Raw genomic sequence first — 24,966 nt, 5'->3', positions numbered from 1 at the left:
TTTTGTTATTTATTTATTTTCCAATACAAAATATTGCTCCTGACCTGCAAGTTGGTTTGTCAAAACACTGTCATTTCTCAGTCATCTATTACAAGAACTGTTCTATATCAACTTAGAGACTTTAAACAGATTTTATATCCTTACATACCCATGGGGTATTTAATTCATATGATTTACTTGATAAAATTTTTCCCCAGTTATACCAGTATTTCTATATGGATATTACATGCTTACTAAATATGATGATCAGGAAAAAAACACATTTTAGAGGACTCTTTATTTAGCCTATACATTTGAGGAGTGATATAAAAGAAAACCTGTAAGAACTGGGAAGGTCAAACCATCTTCAAGTAGGTTTAAATGCATTTTATAATAAGAATGAAGATTATACTTGCTTGAAACTTGCAAATCCATTATTATTTTAGCCAGGTAGAAGATACTTTCAGTTTGGGAGTTTTGGTTTGTGTAAAAGCAGAGTAGCATCTATCACACCAATCTTACCTCAAATAACCATCATAAACTCCAAATTATCATGAACAATACTGAAAGCCTTGCTGAGGCTTTTATTAGAATGAACGACAGATTAAAAGCCGGCAGAATGGAATTAGACCCTTGAAAGAAGGGTATCACACTAGATAAGATTTATGTTTGTAAAACTTTTGCTCTGAGAGCACCCCACAGTTGCTGTGGTACAAGATGGCTAGAAATCAAGCAGCAATGTGCAGTCTTTTAGGAGTAAGGAGTCGGAGGGTGGCATTTGGGAACACCAAATTGGAGAGAAGTTGAGGAGACATAATCCAGAAATGGAAGAGCACAGAGGGACAGTCTCCACAACTTTTATTTAAACTCCTTTCAAATCTGTGGCTCATCCAAGAACTGTGCATTAACACGCCAGTCTTCAAAGAATCAAAGGAGAAAAGAACCACTGCAAAGCTGAAAGAGCTGACCAGAAATTTCAGCTCCTGTTCACTTCAGTGGACTGTGGAGTTCAAGTCGCACTGAGTTAGAGAAGAGTGACAAACTTTATTATAAGCATCTACCAAGTCCTGGACTTAAAACAATCTTAATAAATTTAAAAGGATTGAAGTCATATGGAATACATTTTCTGTCTGCAGTGAAGTTAAAACAGAACTGAATAAGTTGCCTCAAAATAATCAAACACTTGGAAATTAAGAAAAATATTTCTAAGTATACCATGTGTGTAAGAAGAAACCACAAAGGAAAAAAGAAAATATTTTTAACTATACAAAAATGAACAGAGAGCATATCCAAACTTGTGGAATATAGCAAAAGCAATCCTTACACGTATGTCTTTAAATGCTTATTTTAGAAAAGAAGTGTCTAAAAATTAATGTTCTGCGATTATACCTAAAGAAGTTAGAAAAGAAGACCAATTAAACTCAACAAAATAAAAGAAAACCTTTATTTTAAAAGGGAGGAAATCCATTAAATTGAAAAATAAAAACAATAGAGTAAACAAGTTAAAAAGTGGACTTGTGGAATTAAGAAAATTAACAAATCTTTACTTATGTTAACCAATAAAATAGATAACACCAATGTTCAATATCAGGGATTATAGAGAGAACATCATTATGGAGTCTTCAGATGTTGTCATCATAATAAGGGAATATTATGTACAGCTAATGACAATGAATTCAATAATTTAGATAAAATAGACTAATTTCTTGAAAGGCACAACTTGACAAAGCTTGGATGGGATAATTAGTATATTTGAATGGCCATATACTTTTTAAGGAAATCAAATGTATTATCAAAAACCTTTTCACAAAAATATCCCAGGAAAAATTTACTTCACTAGTTGATTCTAGCAAACTCTTAAAGAAAAAATAATGCCTATATAATGTAAACTCTTTCTTCATAAAATATAAAGGAAAAAAATACCTATCAAATTATTTTATAAGGCTAGCACATCTCTGATACCAAAACCTGACAATGTATACTATGAGGGAGGAACAGACCAATTTACAGACTAATATTTTTCATTAACCTGATGCAAAAACTCTCAATAAAATATTAGCAATTTAAATCCAGAAGTATATGTATATATACATACGTATATATAATCCAGAAATATAAAAATCAAGACATATGAAATACAATCATATGAAATATATATGTCATATGATTAAGGAGGTTTATCTTAGAAAGACAGGGTTTATTTTTAACGTTCAAAAATCAAACAATATAATCAAAGATGTTAACAGAAAAAAATGTCGATGGATGTAGAAAACTGTATTTTACAAAAGTCAACACTGGTTCATGATAAGAACTTTCAGCACACTGATGTTTAAAGGATCTCAGTTTATCATCTACAGGCCATCTATGAAAAACCTACAGCTAACATTATACCTAATGGTGAAATATTGTACATTATTCTCCTAAGATCCAGAAGCAGATAGAGATATCTGTTGTCTAGACTTCTGTCAAAATTGTGCTAGAGACCCTAGCCAATGTCTAAGGCAGGAAAAAGAAATTAATATAATAAAGGTTAAAATGAGCAAGTAAAATAGTCTTTATTCAAAAAAGACATGATAATGTACATTAAACGATATTAAAGAACTACAAAAAAACAACTAAAAAAAATAAGTGGATTTGGGGCCAAAACAATCTTAGCAAAATAATAATAGGGAAACTTATACTAATCTTATTTCAAAACTTACCATAGAGCTATAGTAAGCAAGAAAATGTAGAAATCATACATAGATAGATAGATCAATGGAATAAATTTCATGGAAGGATCAATTAACTCAAAAAGTAAGTGATAATTTTTATAGCATATGATGTGGGAAAATTTTAGAAATCCACATTAAAACAAAGGAAATGTTAACTCTTCCTCACACCACAGAGAAAAACATTAATTTGAGATAGAGAGTAGACCTATATATAAAAGTAAAACTAAAAATTTGCAAGAAAACAAAGGAGCAAACCTTTGAGACTCTGGGGTAGGCAAAGAAAAAATAAAACTATAAATTCAACATTAGTATTTTAAAAAAAATCTTAAAAAGACAGGCAATATTACAAATATGAAAAAGTAAACCCAGACTGGCAGAAAATATCATAATATATATATCTGACCAAGGACTCAAACCAGAATCAGTATAGAATTCATACAATTCAATAGTAAGAATGAAAAAAACTCCACCTGAACAGTTAAAATATAGGCAAAATATTTGAATAGATAACTTACAAAGGAACACAATAGATAACTTCCAAATGGAACACAAGCCCATGAAATGACGTTTAATATTATTAAGCTGATGGAAGTATACATGAAACAGTCATTTTGGAAAACAGTTTGACAGATTTTTATAAAGTTATATACACTTACCATTTGATTCTGAAATTCTCCTATATATTTACCCAAGAGAAAGGAAAATATGTCTGCACGGAGGCTTCTATATGAATTTTATTGTGGGCATATTTGAAACAGCCAAAATTGGGAAAAAAAAAACCAGAACAAGCATTCATCAATACATAAATGGATAAAAAATGTGGAATATCATTCCACAATAAAAAGGAATCAATTACTGTCACATGCAAAATATGAATTAATCTCAAATCATTATGTTGAGTAAAAGAGCCAGGCACAGAAAGACACACTTTCTATTGTTCAATTATATGAAGTTCTCTGACAGATAAAACTAGTTATGATGCTGGCAGTTGGAACAGTGATTAACTGTGTTGGGGCGTGGCCTACTGACAATAAAAGGATTATGAAAGAACTTTTTGGAGGTACAGGAAATGTATTTCTTAATTTGGGGTCCTGGTTGCATTGATTTGTATATTTATCAAAGCTTATCAAACTATATATTAAGAATGTGCATTTTACTTTATGTGAATTTATACATAACCATTTAAAAAATGAAGTTCATTATTTCTGTCTTACCAGAAAGGACATGCAAGGAAGACTCTAGATGATCACAAATAAAGTTTCAAGTCTACATGTGTGCTATGAGGAAGGTAGGACTATTTATAAACTGTAATATTACTGTAAAGGTATGTGGCAATAATTATATCTCCTTATGAAAACATTTCAGAGAAATGAAGGCCAATGTTTATAGTGATAAAAAATACTTAGTATCCATAGTTTTCTCCCCAAACTAAGAACAGCTATTTATGTTAGTGGATAATCTTTATATTTCATCTGTGTTTTGAAATATCCTAACTGTAAATCAGTCAGGGTGTTAATGTACTAATGTGGTAGGAGCTTGATATACTTTGGGAAATATTGGTTAGGTGGTTAACACATGTTTTTAAAGTTTGCCTAAGTTTTTTTATGTGAGTTTTGGAAAAAACATTAGATTTTGTCCAGTAGCTTCATTGTCAAAAGAAAAGTAATTAATAAAATTAAACTATCCCTTCTTCAAAATAGAATTGCTCTCCACACAGGCCAATCCATGAGTTTCTGTGAGGTCTCACTGAAAGTATTCTGAAAGCTACCCAACAGTATCCTTGTATAAATATGCAGAAAGATATATTTGATTGAGAGGATGACTGTGTGAACTTAAGGTACAAATAGTCAATAAATTTAAGTGTTTTTATTTTTTTCCAGAGTTTCGTGGGCAGAACAGTGTCCTTGGATGGGTGAAATTGCTGTGAGAAACTAAGGCCAAAGAATAGTTTTTGAAATTGATCCTATCATACACCTTATCCATTGCTTACTCTCACAGAGCTGAACACAAGAACCAGGAGTATTTATTCCTGTTCACCAAGGTGGAAATCACAGGCAATGACGGCCCACACGCTATCAGGTATTCTCAACTGCAAAAATGAGCTCTCGGTCAATACCTACCAAATCAATGAGGTGTGTGCCAGGACCATCAGAGGCAATGAATTGCTAGGCCCAAGGAAAAATGGATATTGAAAATAAGTTCAATGAATTTGTTCAGAGATTTAAATTGTGGTATCACATCCACAAAGAAAAGAATTGGCACTTAAGAGAAGAATTTATTGAAGATCTTATGAAAAATATAATTACTGAAATTTTAAAATATCAATAGTTGGGTTAAGTAGTAGAATGCATAGAGCTGAACAAAAATTAATGATGTGAAAAATTAGAGAGGAGAATTTTCCCAGAACACAACACACTGGGATAAAATGGAAAGTAAATAGGAAAAGGAAAGAGAGGTGAAGAATAGATACAGAGGTGCTAACTTCTCTCTGGCAGAGTTTCAGAAAATAAAGGTAAAGAGAGTGATGCAATTATTGAGGACATGAAAGCTGAGAGTTTCACACAAGAAAGAAGATGGGATCATCAGATTACAAGACCCCACTGAGCACCAATTAGGTTAAAGATAAAACTACACATTTCAAAACATTCTGGTAATTTTTTTGAAGACAGGGAGAAAATCCTAAAAGCTGGCAGAGTAAAGACATAAATTACCTACAGAGCAGTAAGAATAAGGCCGACTTTAGAATTAGTATCATCAGTATTTGGGTTTAAAGAACAGAGAGCATCTTCTAAAAAAATATTGAAGAAAAAACTTTGATTTTATAAATTCCATTGTCAGACAGTTGTTTTGCACTGCACAGTTTGAATGGTTAATAAAATTCTAAGTAATATGTTTAGCATATATATCTACACTGGACTCTCCCTGAAAGACTCTGGAAAATGTATTGCATTGAGCATGAATAGACAAATCCAAAAGGAAGAAAACAAATACAAAAGGCAATCTGAAGCAAATAAATTAATGAACTCATTTTTGTACAAATAAGCATTTAAAAGAATACATTTTTATACTAATCTAGAAGCAAAATGTGGACAGTATGGAGGGTAGAAGAAAGTAAAATTTTGATGAGGTACTTGCCTTGAGAGGATAATATTCTTAGAAGTGTATTAGCATGATTAAGTTTGGCTGAGAGTAAAAGAAATTCAAAACTGCAATGGCTTAAACAAGGGCGATATTTATTTTTCTCACGTGGAAGTCCACAGTTAGACAGTTCAGGCTGTTGGGATGACTCTGCTCTACTACTTCCCCAGGGAGCTAATTTCCTTTTTTTGGCCCCCACCTGCTATCCAGCATTCCCAATTCACCTCATGGTTTAAGGTGTTGGTTCTAGTCCCAAATATCCACCAATATTACATCCAGCAAGAATTAGAAAAGGGAAGAAAAAAGTGATGGGGGCATAGGATATTTGCCAGTTGTCTTTTAATGAATCTGATGCAAGATGCTTTGGCTTCACTCTGGCAAGACTTCAGTCAAATGACTCAGCGACACAGACCTGCCTTGTCACGGTCTTTGGGTGACTATTTACCCTTCTAAAAATCAGAGGGTACATTACTAAGGAAGAGAAGAGCAGTTATCACAGAGCCAACAGCTCTCTCTACCACAGTGTAAGTGCCAAGCAAGAGAAGGAAAAATTAGAATAAAGAAAAGTAGTTAATCTAATGGGAGACCTGAACACAGAGACAGGGAACAGCAGCAACAAAAAACATGATAAATAAAAAACACAGACTATGAAAATTTCCCCATGGACATGTCTAAGTTTTTAATTTACTTGTTTTTCCTTCAGCATTTAGCATTGTTTATTTCCACGTATTGGTATCTTCACATGAATCTAGGGACTGTATTTTTCAATTCTCGCTATTAAACTGTGGTCACTTTGGGATCAGTATTAATATTTTATTATTCTTATCATTTCTTTAACAGAGTAGGCCCCCAGTAAACACTCATTTAATGATTATTAGAACAGGAAAGTGTCAGAGACATCAGGCTTAAGAAGGATAGCTCTCACTGATTACTTAGAAATTGACAGAGAGGAGGCTATGCCATTTAAGCTGCTTTAGCCTCAGCAGGGCCCATTCCTCAAAGCAGAAATTTTAAAAATTTATAGTCCAATGGGTAAATAAGTTATTTGATCTAGATTATAAAGTAGATGCTGGCCATAAATAGGAACAAAAGCTGTTGCATTCTATTCTTCAGGAATGTAGATAAATCATTGATTTTTTTTCTAACATACCCTGAACCTAGACCCTCATGGCTTTTCTCATTAGACATTGCAAATGCAATTTAATTATTCTTGGAAAGGAAATTATAATTTTAGAGGTAAAATGAGGAATAGAGTTTTGAATAACTACAATTTCTAGTGAATTAAATAAAAGTAATGAATGATGAACTAGCTCTGCACATTTTTACAGTAAATTCCCTATAATGTTTATGTGTTTATGTGAGTGAATGTGTGTGTGTACACGTGTGTGTGGGGGGGTGCATGTTCCCATGCACATATAATCTCTGCTCTAGAGAAAAAAATATATCCCAGATTTTTAAGAAGAAATAAAGGCTTATATCTTCTTATTTCTGGCAAGGTAGTAATAACATATTTCTAATAAACACAGGGTATATCCTTCAGTAGTACTGTTGAAGGTACTGCAGTTGCTGGTTTCAATTAGGAATGATACTGAGCCTTTGCTATCAGGAACATATAGAAACCCTGAATGTACAAAGGACAGGACAGCCTAGGCATAGTTGTATTGATAGATAGTTCAAGTAGTTAGAGCACACAGAAAATAGAAGGAAAAGGAAAGACATAGGGTTTGTGCTGGGGGTTCTGAGTTTGTCATGATTTTGACAGTGATTTCAAGAGTGAATATATCTGTCAAACTCAATGAATTGTACGATTTAAATGGGTGCAGTTTATTGGCCTTTAATTATTCCTCAATAAAGTTTAGAAAAGTAAAATAAACCTTTTACTATCCCACAAAAAGGCCTTCCTTGGATTACATAATAAAATCATAGAAAAACTAGAGACTTCCCACTTATTATTAGATCTAAACTGGGAGCAAGGTGTTAATAACGGGGTGGGGGACAGTGGAATCTGCTGGTGTTTGCAGCAGGAGGGAGCCAGCACATCTCTTATATGGCCACATCGGAATTTAAATCAAGCAGTATCCAGGCCACTTTTCTTATTTGTAACACGAGAATAGAAAATACTCAGACATGTACCTGTCATCTCCATAAGGCTTATTTCTCTTTAATATAATACAAATTAAAATATTCAAGCAGTTGTTCTCTCATTTCTATTTTACCTTCTCTCCTCCTCTTCCTGTACCATATTCCTTTCCTGTATGTCCTACTCTTCCCTTCCATTCTATACAAATTCACTTTTTAACATACATAAACAGATTTAGAAATAATTATGATTATATGTGTAATGTGCTTATATTCCCTGGCTATGCCTACTGAGAAGGCCTAGAACCAATGATTATACTGAACATTCAAATCTATATTTCTACTTACCATCCTCTGCTAAAATCAACCATTATTCCTTGTAGAAATGTCTAATTCCAGGACTGCAGTAGAAATGAATCTGGAATATCTTGCTGTGTCGGAAAGAAAAAAAAAAAAGTTCAAAGAACAGTCTTGATATGTCAAAATGGAGAAAAGCTCCTTTAAAGGGGGACCTCCCTGGCTAAATTGGTACAATTCAAGCATCAAAGTAAATAATGGTAGTAATGGGTTAAATCCCATTGAATAAAATAGGAATTGAGGATTCTATACAGAAATAAATATTTATGGTGAGGTTGCCATAACAAAATACTGCATACCCAGTGGCTTACATAAAATAAATTTATTTTCTAACAATTCTGGAAGCTAAAATTTCAAGATTAAGGTATTAGAAAGGTTGGTTTCTTCTGAGGCCTCTCTTCTTGGCTTGTAGATGATAGTCTTCATCTTGTGTCTTCACGTGGTCTTCCCTCTGTGCAATGTCTGTGTACTAATCTCCTCTTATGAAGACACCAGTAATATTGGATTGGGACCCACATATACAACAACATTTTAACTTAACTACCTCTTTAAAGCCCCTATCCACAAATATAGTCACATTATAAGATGCTGAAAGTTAGGACTTCAACATATGAATTTTGGGAGAACACAATTCAGCCCATAACAAGTAAGATGGAAGACTCTTTAGCAGAGATAACCTTCACATGGTCTTCACATGGTCTTCCTCTAAGGACACCAGTCATACCCTAATCCAATATGAGCTCATATTAACTTAACGGCAATGTGCTGTTTCCAAATAAGGTCATATTTGATATTCCATGAATGGAATGGCATGAATTTTTGGAGAACCCTGTTCAACCCTTTAAAAAGACTTTCCATTGAAATTCAGGGCTATGTTTTTCCATTGGCTTTGCTTATGCTAAAAAATATAGACAGTATTTTTTAAATTAAATAAAGGCATTAGTGAACTGCTTTATAAAAGAGGATTTCAATATTAATCTCATGTTCCACTCTCAAATACTCATTTTTCAATATTAATAACTATAGCCAAAGTTTATAATATGCCAATAATTTATAAAGAAATAATTACTTCTATAATTTACCATACATATTTCTTTGTTTTATTATATATTTGTGAAGGTTTTTTCAAATTTCTATGTATTCCTATGGTTCTTGATACTAATGTCCTCTATACAATAATGGATTAATATTACTAGATTCCTATATTCTATAACTCTTAGCCAAGGTAATAATAACACATTGTTATATAAAATGGTATAGAATATTATTTTTCATCAAGGTTCTTCAATGTTCTTTGTATATGAAAATATGCAATAGCTAAATCTAAAATTTGTCATTAATTTTAAAGTAATAAGGTTAATTCTTTTACTATGATTCATTATTTTAGCAACTCATTTCATTTTTCACAACACAGTTCTTAGGCATGCTCATTTTGAAATAAGTCCTAGGTATATTTTTGGTTTTTAAACATAATTAGGTAGTCTATATTATATATAGATAATATTTCTATGTTTTAGGATTATTTATGTCATTAAATTATTTATCAAGGCAAAATGCATTTAGGAAACAATGAAAAAATAAAAATGTGCTCTTTCAAGCAAAATGAGGTGTTTATGTAAGCTAGATTAAAATTTATTATGTAGTTAACAGCACATGTTCTACCCAATAGATGCCACCAAAGTTCAGAACTAATCAGTGGAAAGATAGACAAACTGTTTAGAGGTTTATTTTCCTTTTTTATTGATATTTTTAAAGTTATAGTGTACAAAACAACAGCAAATTTGTTTAGTTTTTGCTAAATATCAAATGAGTGGTGATTATTTACTCAAACTGACTGGTGAACAATGAAAGAAAAAAGCTGATTAGTGAATGCTTTATTTTGCAGAAAACCATTCTGACATAACAGAAACACAGTAATTTACACCATACTAATTATGAAAATTTTGACAACATAATACACAAAGTAATTGGAGGCAGTTTGCCATCCATTATGGAGAAGCACATATTTGATTTATCAATATATCATCGAATTATGCATGCATTCACACCCTCTCTCATTGAAAATTATTTTCCTAATTTCATTTTCTTGTTTATTGAATTAGATTCCAGTGACTATTTAGTAACTCTGAATGACATACTATATATTTTATTTTTATAATGAACCACTTTATCAACCACATAATTAGTTGGGAATATAGCCTAAAGAATAATTTTAGGATGGTCATTTAATTTTTTATTCCTAAGACTCTAGGCAAATTTATGTTTCTCAGCACAACTTGCTCTTAAATTTCTTATTTCTTTTAAATTAAGACGATATTGGGGGCTTCCCTGGTGGCACAGTGGTTGAGAATCTGCCTGCCAATGCAGGGCTTATGGGTTCAAGCCCTGGTCCGGGAAGATCCCACATGCCGCAGAGCAACTAGGCCCGTGAGCCACAACTACTGAGCCTGTGCGTCGGGAGCCTGTGCTCCGCAGCAAGAGAGGCTGCGATAGTGAGAGGCCTGCGCACTGCGATGAAGAGTGGCCCCTGCTTGCCGCAACTAGAGAAAGCCCTCATACAGAAACAAAGACTCAACACAGCCATAAATAAATAAATTAATTAATTAATTAAAAAAAAAAAAGAAGATATTGGTTATGTATATTATAATGTTCCTTGATATAGCTTCTATGCTTCAAAAATTACTCTGCTATATGCCTCTGCTAAATAAGTTATCCACAAAACTTCAGAAACATGCAATAAATTCAGAGTTTACAAAATATCAAGGTTAGGGTTTTGAGAAGGTTTTCTGTTGTTTTTAAGCTGAAATGTTACAAATGAAACTCTTATTATAAAATCTGGAAGGAAAGTATTCGTGTTCCAAAGAGGCATCTCTTAAGACAATACTGCATATAAACTGCAGACTTTAGTTTCAGTTGTCCAGTGCAGGAATACATAGATAAAATTTCTAAATATAATTTTAATCCTGTGCCAAAATAAGTAGGAAAACCAATCTTAAAATGTGATCAAATTAAATTTTTGTTATGTTTCAAAAGGAACTCTTTCATACAGAAAGAAAACTATTCCATGCACATCATCAAAACTCAATATGCGGGTACTTTCATTCTGGGAAGATGGAATAGATGTACTTTTCCTTATCCTTCTGCTGAGTACAGGTAAAAATCCTGCATGTTACATATAAATCAAACATAAGACAACTTTGGAAATTATTCTTTGGAAATATTCTCCTAAATATTTGTTTCAGAAAGGCAATGATTTTCTTAAATTTGTATAGTTTATTGACTGATGCTTTTAAAAGAATTAAGGCTTTCCAAATCTTAAGATGATTTATTTATAAAATGTTTAGAACACTGAAAACAATCTGAAATTAGACAATACTCAATCTAATTTCCAAACAAGATTTAGTTATAGGTGAAATAAGGATTTGTAATCATGCACTGAACAGTTTTCTCATCATTGATTGAGGGAGTAGTAAACTCAGGTGAAGAGTCATCTATACATTCATTCCCCAAATATTTATACTGTACTGTGTGCCTTTAAAATGCCACTTGTTATGATGAGTTCCGGTACAGTGGCAAAGAAGAGAGCAAGAACAAGTGCAAAAACTTGAGGTCAAGCTCCAAATAGGGTCAGAAGGGATTGAGTCTGAGTGAAATAAGGCATAGGTGGCAGGCGTGAGTGAAATGTTGGAAGAGGTAAGACTGGGCCTAGATTCCCTCAGGCTGTGTCATGGACGTCATGGATCAGGTCTTCCTGAGAGGCCAGCTCTTATGAAGGGAAATAGAGTAGTTAATTCCCCCATGGGATGAATTAGGAGGAAAAAAATCAGGTATACCAGTTGACAGCAGTAAAAACAAAACTTCTTAATCCCCATGAGTTTTAAAACCACATATGAAAGCTTTAGGATTTGGAAATGTAATGGCTGGTGCAAAATTGAGTAAAGCTCTGGCCCTGTGTAAGAAATTTCTGCCTTTATACTCCAGCCCCCGTTCACACTGGCACCCTATTGTTAAGCTACCTTGTGAAGCCGAAATTTAATGTTTTGCAGAAGAGAGTGCCACATACTGCCCTTTCCAGACTTAATCACTGAAGGAATAATTTCCTTCCAAGATCTTGAAAAACATATTTATTCTTGCTCCCAGAATAATCAGTTTTCTCAAGGAACTTTGAAGAATACACTGCTTTGAAAGATGATTATAGAATGTACAGCATATTTTAAATATTCAGCTGATAGTATAGCTGATAATAACCTTCAAGTTTTTATCATTAATTTTAAATTGTCTATTAGAAAAAAATGCATACTCAGCATAGGTAGGACATCACTACTTTATTTACACATATTTCAAGGTAATATGGAAAAGTCCACTCAAGCTCTCTTTATGGCCAGTTAAGAGAATGGCATAGTGGATAAAATCATATGGAAAGAGAATACAAATTAAAAGTGGTGCAATCCTCCACACTAATCACAAACAATACCTTCTATTAAACATTTTCTTTTCATTTAATTCTTGGAAATTTTAAGCTACTCTCAGACAAAATGGTAAGATAAAGACGTCAGAGACCCTTCTATTCAGACAAGTAATCTTATTCTAGAAGATTTTAAGTTTCCCCACACAGCATTTAGTTGGTCTTAATTATGGAGTAATGTAAATTATTTTTTACATAGTGCAAATTATGTTTTTTTAATTTGAAAAAATATAGAAGTGAAATTGGTACAGTAATTGGTTTAGTAGGAGACTATGTACAACTAAAAGAAAACATTAATTGATTTTGTTTTTTCCATAGTCATATTTTCTCACTATATTATTTATTAATACTAAAACTTGAGAAAAATATAACAAATGCCCCTGAAGTCTTGCCACAGAGAATAAAACTTAACTAGGTATTTGTTTTAGATGATTATTAAAACTACATTTACTTTGTTGCCGTTCTCTAGTCCAATCCCTTACTTCCCAGCCAAAATTGAAGTTGATTATATTATATTGTAGTCAACACTTTTATATTTTTTACTAAATACGTATATAACTAGATATAAGATATTTGGTTTTGTTTGTCTTAAATAGTCTACAGTATTTATTGTGGAAGATTGTATGATTATTCCTAATGATCCACTGTGTTTCCTTTCAGGGAATTATGCATCCACTTCACTCTCCATGTAACTTGCAATGATGCCCTGCACTTTCCTAGCCCACTGAATTCAGGCTTGGCTATATGACCTGCGATCTCTAAGCTGAAACCTTAAATGACATTGTATGATTCTGTTCTTGCTCAGTCATAAATCAAGGTAAGGGCTGCTTCTTCAGCCAGGGTCTCAGGATAGAGGACATGTCCCGCAGAATGACAAGTGACCTGCAGCTGATGTGTGACATGAATGAGAAATAAACTTTGTTGTTGCAGTGACACTGAGATTTAAGGCTGTTTGTTATTGCAGCATAATGTGGGGAAAGATGATTAATACACCAGTCTTACTCAACTTGCCTTTTTTCACTTAAGATAATGTTTTTTGAGTATATTTTGATACATATAGTTTTTGTTCAGGCCGGCAAACTAAGAGTAGCCTTTAATTATTATTAATAAGTTATACAATTTTAATGAGACCTTACCACTTAATTCTTCTTACAAATTTTACCATAAAACAATTTTGAAACTATTTTGTTTCCTCTTTCATCTTAGAATTGTACAAAGTTATTAAACTTTGAAGAAAAACTTACACATACACACTCACACACTCACAAGGATTCACAGTCTTAATTGAAGTAATTTTGAAGTCCTGAGATTAATATCCCTAGTCATTGGCATTCCAAATATGGAAATGAATACCTGACATAAATGTTCAAGTAGAATTTTGTAATTTGTTTTTGAATTCTGAATGGTAGGTATGACAACATTTCCAAAAACTGGGGCAAGCTAGCCAGCATTTTTTCTAAAGAAAGAGTCAGAACTTTTCTATAAGTCAAGAGATATAACCTCACTATCCATAAGACTTGATATTCAAAAGAAAAGATGGTTATATTTTATTGATGTAAATTACATGAAATTCAAGGAATGTCAAACTTTACATTCTGCCACAGAATAATAGTTCAAAATCTAAGACAGACCTCAGCAAAATTTTTCACCAAGTATTTTGGGCTTTGCAGGCCAAGAGGCAAAATTGTCTCACTCAGATTTTCCACTGAAGTATGAGAGCAGTCATGGAAAATACATAAAAGAGTGATCATATCTGTGTTGTAATAAAACTTTATGAACATGAAAATAGATTATTCTTTTTTTGATTCTTTTTAACCATTTAAAAATGTAAAAACATTCTTTGTTCATGTACTTTATATACAAAAACAGGTAGGAGGCTGGATTTGACATGTGAGCTGTATTTTGCCAACCCCTGATTGAGAACCTCAAGCGATGAGTGATCCTGCAATAAGGATAAAAGAACTATAACAGTAAGTAATGATTATTTAAAATCTGTTAATGATACAATCTACACATGAGCTTTGAGGCTGTTGCATTCTCACACGTGAAACCAAGGCACATGACTGTCTGTAAGTTTCCTAAATATGGGCATTTACTACTGAATTTCTGACAATCATTTGGAAACCATCTTAGTGTAGCTCTTATAAGAGAAGAGAATGCATGCCTGTCTCCACCAAGTCAAAATTTCTACTCTAGGAAACAATCTGTTATGATTTTCAGAAAAGAGCAGTCATCTCTCAAGTTATTTAATTTGTATCTCTATCTTCCTAAAAGATGCTATAAATAAACAAAACTACTCTCCTATCCTATAAATAAATACCGACCACCTCCTTGCCATAGAGAAAATCTCTTTAAGAAAGTTATAGGAATTATGCATACACACTCCATTCTTTGGTCTTGGAAGCCACCCATATGTTACCTAGGGGGCAGAGGGTGGGCAGCAGTGTTTGGAAACTAGAAGTCTTATTACATTCTCTTCACGTGAACTTTTATCCCTAAGTCTCAGTGTGTCAAAATTTTCTCGTCTATTTTTTTGGACACCACTTTCAGTTTGGGGTGTCTGAAGTATACGCCATTTCTCCTAACTCAGAACCAGCTGTTACAGGAGTTAGTCCTAGGATTTTGCTTAGTCCTTTTTTTGTGTCGTACTTTCCTCAGTATTGGTTTCCTCAAACCAATATTACCAATATCAGCCTTCTAATATTTAAATAAGATCCTACCTATTACAAACTATAATGGATATAATTATCGACGAAGAGAAATCTTAGGTCTTGCTTAGGTCTTGTTCTACTTTGTTTGTATCCCATAGAGGGTTAACTATCTACTCTCCAGTGAGGTATGGTCCTATAGATTCTTTGGGTCCATTTTATAATTTTTACAGAATGAGACAACTGCCAGTCAAACTATCTGCCATTTATTTATCGATCAATACACAATTGTGTAGTACAGTTGTTCTAAAGTTCTTAGTAGACAGCGAAGGGGTGATGAGTCTAGCATTGATTGGCTCATGTCATAAGTTGTCATGGAAGAAAAGAGTGCTAAAATTATATGTATGGTGTAAATATAGAAGGTACAAAAATATTTTTAATCTTTATCTCTTTTTTTCTGAGTTATTTCCAAATAACGTTCTGAAAAACAGTCCATGTCCTGGCTAAAAAGACCAAGTTATTAAGGCAAATGCAGGATGGAGATGTGTTTGTGTGATTAAATATTTTAATAAAACTTTGTAAACTGCAAGTAGGGGGGTATATACAACACGTAAGAAAAGAAATAAGTGGGAAAAATAGAAAAAACTATAATATTTTTAAATCCATGTAACTAATGATTAAAAGGGACAGGCTGGTATAAAAAGAATGTTTCATACTTATTTCCGTCAAGTCACAAGAATTATGAAAAAACTGATTTCTTTAAATGGAGGAAATGCTGAAACTAATTTGATAGCTGGCAGCTGTGTTTCCAGCTTGAAAACATTCTTGGTATGATCCAGCTGCAAGGAGATACTGCAGGCAGGACTTGATAGGTATCTGGTCCATCTTGGTTACCTTGTAGAGCTCTAGAAAGCCTCAAGTTTTGCTTAGTTGGAAATGCTGCGCACTCTTTGTTCCACCAAGAAAGTCTAGGTAAGTCATAGTATGGTGTGTCTAGTTCCCCAGAGTTACCTCATTACTGATCCCTTCCATCCTGAGTGGACCCAAGCAAAGATAAAACACTGTGGACTTGTAAAAAGATGATGCCACATCCTGTGATTAAAAACAGAAAAAAAAAATTGGCTCTGACTAGTGTTTTGTGCTTATTAGTAAGTTTTGCTTTTCCATGAGGAGGTTGTTAATTTTGTTTTTTCCTCAAAGATAATGATTCACTTTTACCAACATCACTTCTGACTCTCAACTGAAGGTAAAATTTCCCTGTAGCTCAGTCAAGACGGTGGATCTGAAAGTCCCTGGAAGACAAGCTTTCTGGATTTGATCTCTGCAACAGTAATGTGCAGAGTAAAAAATATCATATTTGTAGCACAAAAATAGTGATTTCACTAATTATTTAAATCCAGCCTCCAGTTGGCATACACCAGTATGCTTTGGAGATTCTCCTCCAACTTATTATTTGCAAACTCTGCTCTCTTATGCCAGATAAAACTTGAATTATCTCCATCAATTTGAATTCAAATAAAGGATATCACTTTCTTTCCCTGATAAATATATTTTATCACATTAGTATTTAAATATGGATTTTGTGTTTTAGCAAGATGGGATGTGTCATAAAACAGAGGGGCAAAAAGCAAAGTGCTGGGAAGGATTTTTCGTTCCCTGAAGGAAACAATCTAGAGCTCATAATTGGAAGCAGAGGAAAGAAGTGCAAATGTACTATGAAAACTCTCCAACTACTGAAATATCTAAAGCGAAATATTAAAAATATTGTGTAATACGAGTATATATATATATATATACATTTTTTAAATTCTCACTTGACAAAATCAAAAAGGTTTTATCTTACTATACCTAGTAAGACTGACTTTAACAAACTTAGCTTAAACTTGCATTTATTGCATGCAGTGGTTAATGCTGTTGCTTTTTCTTGAGTTTAAGGATGAAACTATAGATACTGAGGGCCCAAATAAATACCCTAGGCAACTAGCTGCAATAGAGAACACAGGATTTTTGAAAAGATAGTGTTATTCTTAGTGAATGTGTATATGTGTGTGTTTGATATGAGAGCAAAGATAAGCTCTGTGAGAGAGACTCAATGTTAGCATATACAAGTAGGCACAATTAACTACTAGATACTATTAGAATTGCATCATCATTATAGTCATCGTTTCAAATGAACTCAATCCATGCATCAGCACATATACACCAGTGGCATTGCATATAATTTCCTACATGTTTGCTTAATCCTAATTTTTTATTTTTTATTTTTTTAAAAAAATTTTTATTGGAGTATAGTGGCTTTACAATACTGTGTTAGTTTCTACTGTACAGCAAACGTATACATATAGCCCCTGTTTTTTGGATTTCCTTCCCATTTAGGTCACCACAGAGCACTGAGAAGAGTTCCCTGTGCTATACAGTAGGTTCTCATTAGTTTTATTTTATACATAATACCAATAGTGTATATATGTCAATCCCAATCTCCCAATTCATCCCACCCCCCCGTTTCCCCCTTGGTTAACTAATATACTTTCTATCAATAATTTCATGGGCTAACATTAGAGGAAATAATGCATGCATATATATCTGTTGTTGTAATGGATGTTATTTGTTTTCTGGTCAACACACACCTGCCCAATATATCCCTCATTTTTCCCATATTCTGACAACCGCTTTCTTCCAAGCTCTAACCATATGAGTCCTGAACAACCCTCTTGTTCTTACATGATCCTGACACTGGGTATGATTGATTACATCAGCTTTTCCTTGATTTTTTTGCCAAATAGGAGGCAAAAGTTTTAAAATATCAACTTCTGAACCTGTTGGAAATCCTATCACTCCATGAGAAGAAAACAGCTTCTCTGTTAGTCAAGAGAATGATGTCTGAGTGCTGAGGTCACAACAGAATTCAAGTCCCCATTTCTAGTTAATATTGAGTCCCAGCGGCAACACCACCCTCCCTGGGGTTAGGTTTATCATCCCCTTCATCAGTTGTATAATGTAACATTATTTTCTGTGGTCCAAATTGGTCTGAATAGAATTTCAATAACTTAAAAATAAACTAATATGCTTTTTTCAGGGCCAGATGCTGAATAAAATGTGTGTTGACCCTGTAGGGACCAAGTATTCTTTCTGTAACAAAGAGTGAGAAGATTTTTATTTTGGGGACTTAAAAGAACAACAAGAAAATACAATTAGAACAATTGAGGCACTATAGGGAATTAGTGAAAAACTTAATTTTAGATAATATAAACAAAAAAACCCAAAATATTCAGGCACAGACAGAATATCTCAGCTATAGATTATCTAACATATTTTATTAGATTATTTGTTCATCTAAGAAATAGATATTGAGACCTACTAAAGATGTATTGACATAAAATGGTCTTGTTATGTTCAAGGAACCTCCCACAGGTCAGTGGAAATGGAGTAGGTTAAGAAGGGGTGTCAACAAACAGGGATAAAAAACAAAACTAAACTTTATATCATATTAAGTGAATGTTGTAGGCTGTGAAAGGTTTTGAAAGTGTAAAGGGCAAAATACTTCATCTTAATCATCTTCATTAACTTCCTTGATATTCCATCTACCCCTGTGTTCGTACTAGAGTCATTAACTGTGTCAAATATTTTACTTACTTTATCTCAATTATTCTTCACAACAACCCAAGAGGGGATATTATTCTTCCCACTCTAAAAACAATTAAACGGTGGTTATGTAACAAGCTGAGGGTCACACAGCTAGGAATTGGAAAACATGGGTTTAAAATCCAGGAACTTTTTCCTACAAAAAGTTCTTGGTTTATTAATATTGTCGCTTAAAAAATAAATATAATTTAGTTTAATTAGCTTCTCTCTTCAATCTTTTCCCCACTTTTTCCTCCACACACTTCAAAAAGTAACCTACACTTCTTTATTGCTTATTTTCTGTTCAATCAAATGTCTATCAACCATTTTACTCATCGGTAGAATAACACTTTACTTATTTTGCTAGCACACATATCTATCACTCTTTGCCCCTAAATTCATTCACTGCTAAAAGGAAGCCATTTGTGTTATAAAAATTATAAATGAATCAATCACTAGATATATTTCACTGAATTTCCTATTATTTATATTTATGTTTATCAGTTCCCTACTTGACTGTTTGCTTCTGAAAATAGGAACCAAGTAATCAGAGATTACTTTTAGGTTGATTACTGAACCATTTATAAAGTTAGAAAAATCATGTCATGAAAATTCAAGAGTGTTAGCATGACAAAGATGTGAATGTGTTCTACCAGTAGCCTCTGTAGATGCCTGTAAATCCTATCTGTGCTTGAGCTGGGAGAGTCGTCATAGTCCTCCTTGTCATGGATAAGGAGTAGATACCTCCATTAAAGTTGCATATATATATATATAATATATATATTATATAGTAGAGTTAATATATATATTAGTTATACATATATAATATATATATATAAAATAAGACACTGGCCTGCAGAAGGAGGGAAAACAGATCAAATCAAGAAACTAGACTTCAGAACCAATGTGAAAAAACACAGTCATAGAGAACAGGACTCACCAACCATCTCAAGACATGAAACCAGGTGAACATAAGTGCTAACATAAAATACCTAGTAATGTAACCCTAAAGGAACTGCAGAGATGCATGTATTCTGTAAGGTAGGAGTTAGTGGAGAAGATCAGATAGGACCCATTATTTTCATCTTTACCCAAAACAGACCAAAAAGAAAAAATACTACAATCTCATCTACACTACAAACAAAACAATACCAAAAACAAAAACAGCTAAATGAAACACAAAACATAGCTTAAAAGTATATAAAATACTCTGTGTAGAGAGGACAATAGAAGAAATTTTTTAAAAAAAGAAAATAATTTTTGTAAGAGTAGAATGTCACCCACATTCTTACGTGATTTTTTTTTCCTTGAAGAGTGATGACCAAATGACCAAGGATAAATTCAGTTTTTTTTTAAATTTACAGTTTAAAAGAAGCCCAAATTTGTTATATTGTTGGAGTTTACTCAGACGGACCAATTTAAATCACACTGTAGTTTTTTCATTCTGTATTAAAATATGTGTGTGTGTGTGTGTGTGTGTGTGTGTGTGTGTGTGTGTGTGTGTAAACTGAATATGGTTTAATCTGTTTAATATATAACAGAGAAAATGAAATACAATTTTTGTAGGTAAAATATAGCAATGAAAAAAAGCATGAGATTCCAATATCTATTACCAACTTTTCATTTTCACAGCACTGGAAATACTATATCAAAATGATTAAATTATATTTTATATTTTATATTAAGGAATATAATTAGAATAAGAAGATTATTATATTTAATAATTAATTTTCTTCACATAGACAAAAAGTTTTGACCACAGAAAGTATCATTAACCCAAATAATAGAATGTTCTTGTAATTTCTACTGCTGAATGACTTTATTAATTTAGCACTTTATGGATTTCATTATTGGAGTCAAATATAAAGAACAGCCTCTGAGATATTTATTGTATTTGGGGGAAAAGAAAGTTACTTTAAAAAAAGAAATCTCTTCAAGTAAGTTGCAGAATTCTGTCATAATTTTAGCAGCTCTATAACTCCAGCTCTTGCTTGCCTGTCACAGAACTGAGGTTAAATAAATCCCAAATGACTGGAGCCCTGTAACCCCATCCTGTAGAAATGATTGTGAGATGTATCTATTAATCATGTAAGTCCAATTCTGCTTCAGGTATTACGTGGCAGTTGTGTGTCAGCAGAGTAAAAGCATCCAGCTGGCAAGATCTGCCTTTCAATATTAAAATGTATTTTGTTAGTATTTTTCTTTGAGATTGAATGCAGTGTTGCCATTCATAGAAAGCAAAGTTGAATTCTTATCAAGTAGTCAACATTTCTAACCTTAACTCGAATTAATTTTTACTTTTTTTTCCAATATGATAGAGGTAACAATAATCAGTGTAAATTGCAAAGCCCTGGGACCCTCTATTTTTAAAATTATGTGGGTTTCCAATATCAGAAATAGTGATGTAGCTTCATTTTAAAAATAATGCGTTGGAACAATGTACACCAGGGGAAGTGCTAATCTTCCTTCCCATGATAATAGTTAAAAACTCATATATGAAGCCTGTTTTAAAGTTTAAAAAATTTTTCCCATAATTTTTCTCATCTGAACCTCAAAAAGTCCTACCATATAGAATGGGCAAATTATCATTTATAGAGAAGGAAACTAGTAATTGTATCAGTTAAGGGACATGCCACAGTAATACAGTCAACCAGCAGCAGAGCCTGAACTCAAACCTACATCTTATTTAGCAGTTCCTCCAGGAGACAAAACATTTTAAAATTGAAAGAGCTCAGACTCTGAAATCACAGATTTCTGCCTTTGAATCCCACACTTGCCGTGTGTGCTCTAGAGCATATATCATAACCTCTCTTAGTATCCACTTCCTTGTCTACAGTATGGAGTTACTAATACCAAAATTTTAAAGTTTGAGGTGGGGATTACATGATGTAAAATAACAGTTCCTTGTTAATAGTTTTTGTGTGTGTCATTTGTTTGTTTGAATTTCCACATCCTTCCAACTACACTGACCTTCTCTGATAGTTTTATTAAAATTTTGTTGAAGTGAAAATTTGCTAGAAATATTTCTGTGAAATGATAAGAAAGCCCAAATCTGCATCCTAAATGCTCTGTATTAGGGAAAAGAGCAAAATAAGAACTGGAAGACCTAGATTCTAGCCTTCTTTTTTTATAATGATTAATTTCATGTGTCAACTTGGGTAAACCATGGCACCCAGTTTTTGGTCAAACACAGGTCTAGATGTTACGGTAAAAGTGTTCTTTACATTTTACTAACATTTTAATCAGTAGACTGTGCGTAAAGAAGATTATTTCTAGAATATGGGTGGGCCTCATCCAATCAGTTGAAGAAGGTCTTGAAAGAAAAGACTGAAATCCCCTGAAGAAGAAGGAATTCTGCCTCCAGGCTCCCTTTAGACTTGAGACTGCAACATAACTCTTCCCTGGGTCTCTGGAGAACGCTGACTAATTTTATCTCCATTTATCCAGGGGTTCAAATCAAAACAAATAGTGAGTTTGGAAATGCTTTAGAATATAGAGGGAAAAAGCATTATAGAACTAGTAAGCATTATTACAATAAAACTTATCTATTCAGCACATCATATATGTCAGGAACTATTCTAAAATTGTGTGTAGGGGGAAGGACGGTAGTTCATTTAATCCTCAGAATACCTTGTGATATAGGTACTATTTTTCTCTCCATGTTATACATTAAGAAACTGAGGCCTAGAAATCTTAAGTAGTTAGCCCAGAGTCAGACACTTACTAAGGGTAGAGTCAGGATACAACCAGGAATATTGATGTCAGAGCCTCTGTTTTATATCTGCAAACACATATGTACTATATTTCTTTACCAAATTTCCTAACTTTTCTAAACAATAATTTTTACATTATTTCCTCTTACCTTGGTTTTCCAAAATCTCTTCCATGCACTTTAATCTCAGCAGATGAACTTATTTCCAATTCCATAAGGAAAAACACAGATGTAGAAGCAATCAGAAAAGATATTCCACACATTCTCTACACCAGATCAGACAAGACAGCTACATCGATGTTCCCTTCTGTAACCAAGCAAATACCTGCCAGGCCTGTATTTCCAGCCAACACCTCCACTCCTGACAACACCTGGATTCTGAACTATGGTAGTACTCCTCCTCATATTCTGCATCATCAGTATTTCCAGATCTATGGATCCTTTCTCTAAACACACTCATTTGCTGACATATTATACATCTGAAAATAATAATAATGACAGCTTCCCTTCAAAACATATGCCTTTCTAGCCGCTGTCCCGTTTCTCCTTTTCCCTTTACAGTAAAATGATCGTGAGAGTTGTTGAAACCAGCTGTCTACATTCTTCTCCTTCCATTTCCCATTGAGCCCACTCCAGCGTGATTCTCTTTTTCTCACTGCTGCCCCTATCTATTCTCCACATAGCAAACAGCAAGAGCCATTTAAAATGTAACTAGGATTGTATCACTTCTCCGCTGGAAATCCTGCCCAGTTAGAGTAAAAACCATAGTCAGCATGGCCCACTTGGTTGGCCCTTTGTGATCTGGCTGTTTTCCTCCACTCCCTCTGGTTCATCCTCCTACAGCCACGCTCAGCTCCTTACTGCTCCCCAAATACACCAACCACCTTCTGACCACAAGACATTTTTTTTTTGAATTTTTGGATTTTATTTTATTTATTTTTTGATACAGCAGGTTCTTATTAGTTATCCATTTTATACATATTAGTGTATATATAAGACTTTTTTTTACATCTTTATTGGAGTATAATTGCTTTACAATGGTGTGTTAGTTTCTGCTGTATAACAAAGTAAATCAGCTATACGTATACACATATCCCCATATCCCCTTCCCTCTTGCATCTCCCTCCCACTCTCCCTATCCCACCCCTCTAGGTGGACACAAAGCACCGAGCTGATCTCCCTGTGCTTGCGGCTTCTTCCCACTAGCTATCTATTTTACGTTTGGTAGTGTATATATGTCCGTTCCACTCTCTCACTTCATACCAGCTTACGCTTCCCCCTCCCCATGTGCTCAAGTCCATTCTCTACGTCTGCATCTTTCTTCCTGTCCTGCCCCTAGGATCTTCAGAACCATTTTTTTTTTTTTTTAGATTCCATATATATGTGTTGGCATATGGTATTTGCTTTTCTCTTTCTGACTTACTTCATTCTGTATGACAGACTCTAGGTCTATCCACCTCACTACAAATAACTCAATTTCATTTCTTTTTATAGCTGAGTAATATTCCATTGTATATGTGTGCCACGTCTTCTTTATCCATTCATCTGTCGATGGACAGTAAGGTTGCTTCCATGTCCTGGCTATTGTAAATAGAGCTGCAATGAACATAGTGCTACATGACTCTTTTTGAATTATGGTTTTCTCAGGGTATATGCCTAGTAGTGGGATTGCTGGGTCATATGGTAGTTCTATTTTTAGTTTTTTAAGGAACCTCCGTACTGTTCTCCATAGTGGCTGTATCAGTTTACATTCCCACCAACAGTGCAAGAGGGTTCCTTTTTCTCCACACCCTCTCCAGCATTTATTGTTTGTAGATTTTTTGATGATGGCCATTCTGACTGGTGTGAGGTGATACCTCATTATAGTTTTGATTTGCATTTCTCTAATGATTAGTGATGTTGAGCATCCTTTCATTTATATCTTCTTTGGAGAAGACCACAAGACATTTACACTTGCTGTTTGCTCTGCCTTGAATCTTTTTCAGCCAGTTATCTTTATGGCTAACTCCTCTTCTCTCTGATCTCTGCTGAAAGTTTACCTCATCAAAAAGGCCTTCCTTTACCACTTACCCTAAAAAGGCAATGTTCACTCCTCCCTCAAATCCCTCTCTCTTTAATCTACTTCACTTTCTCCATAACACTTGTAACCACTGGACAATTTATATATTATTGTTATTTGTTTATTGTGTTCCCCATAAACTTGAGAGCTCAATGAGGGCAATCACTTTGAAACTTTTTATTACTGCTCTGATC

The sequence above is a fragment of the Balaenoptera borealis genome, assembly GCF_965194805.1.
Source record: "Balaenoptera borealis genome assembly, chromosome: 2".
Classification (NCBI taxonomy): domain Eukaryota; kingdom Metazoa; phylum Chordata; class Mammalia; order Artiodactyla; family Balaenopteridae; genus Balaenoptera; species Balaenoptera borealis.
Note: the sequence above shows the minus strand (reverse complement) of the source record.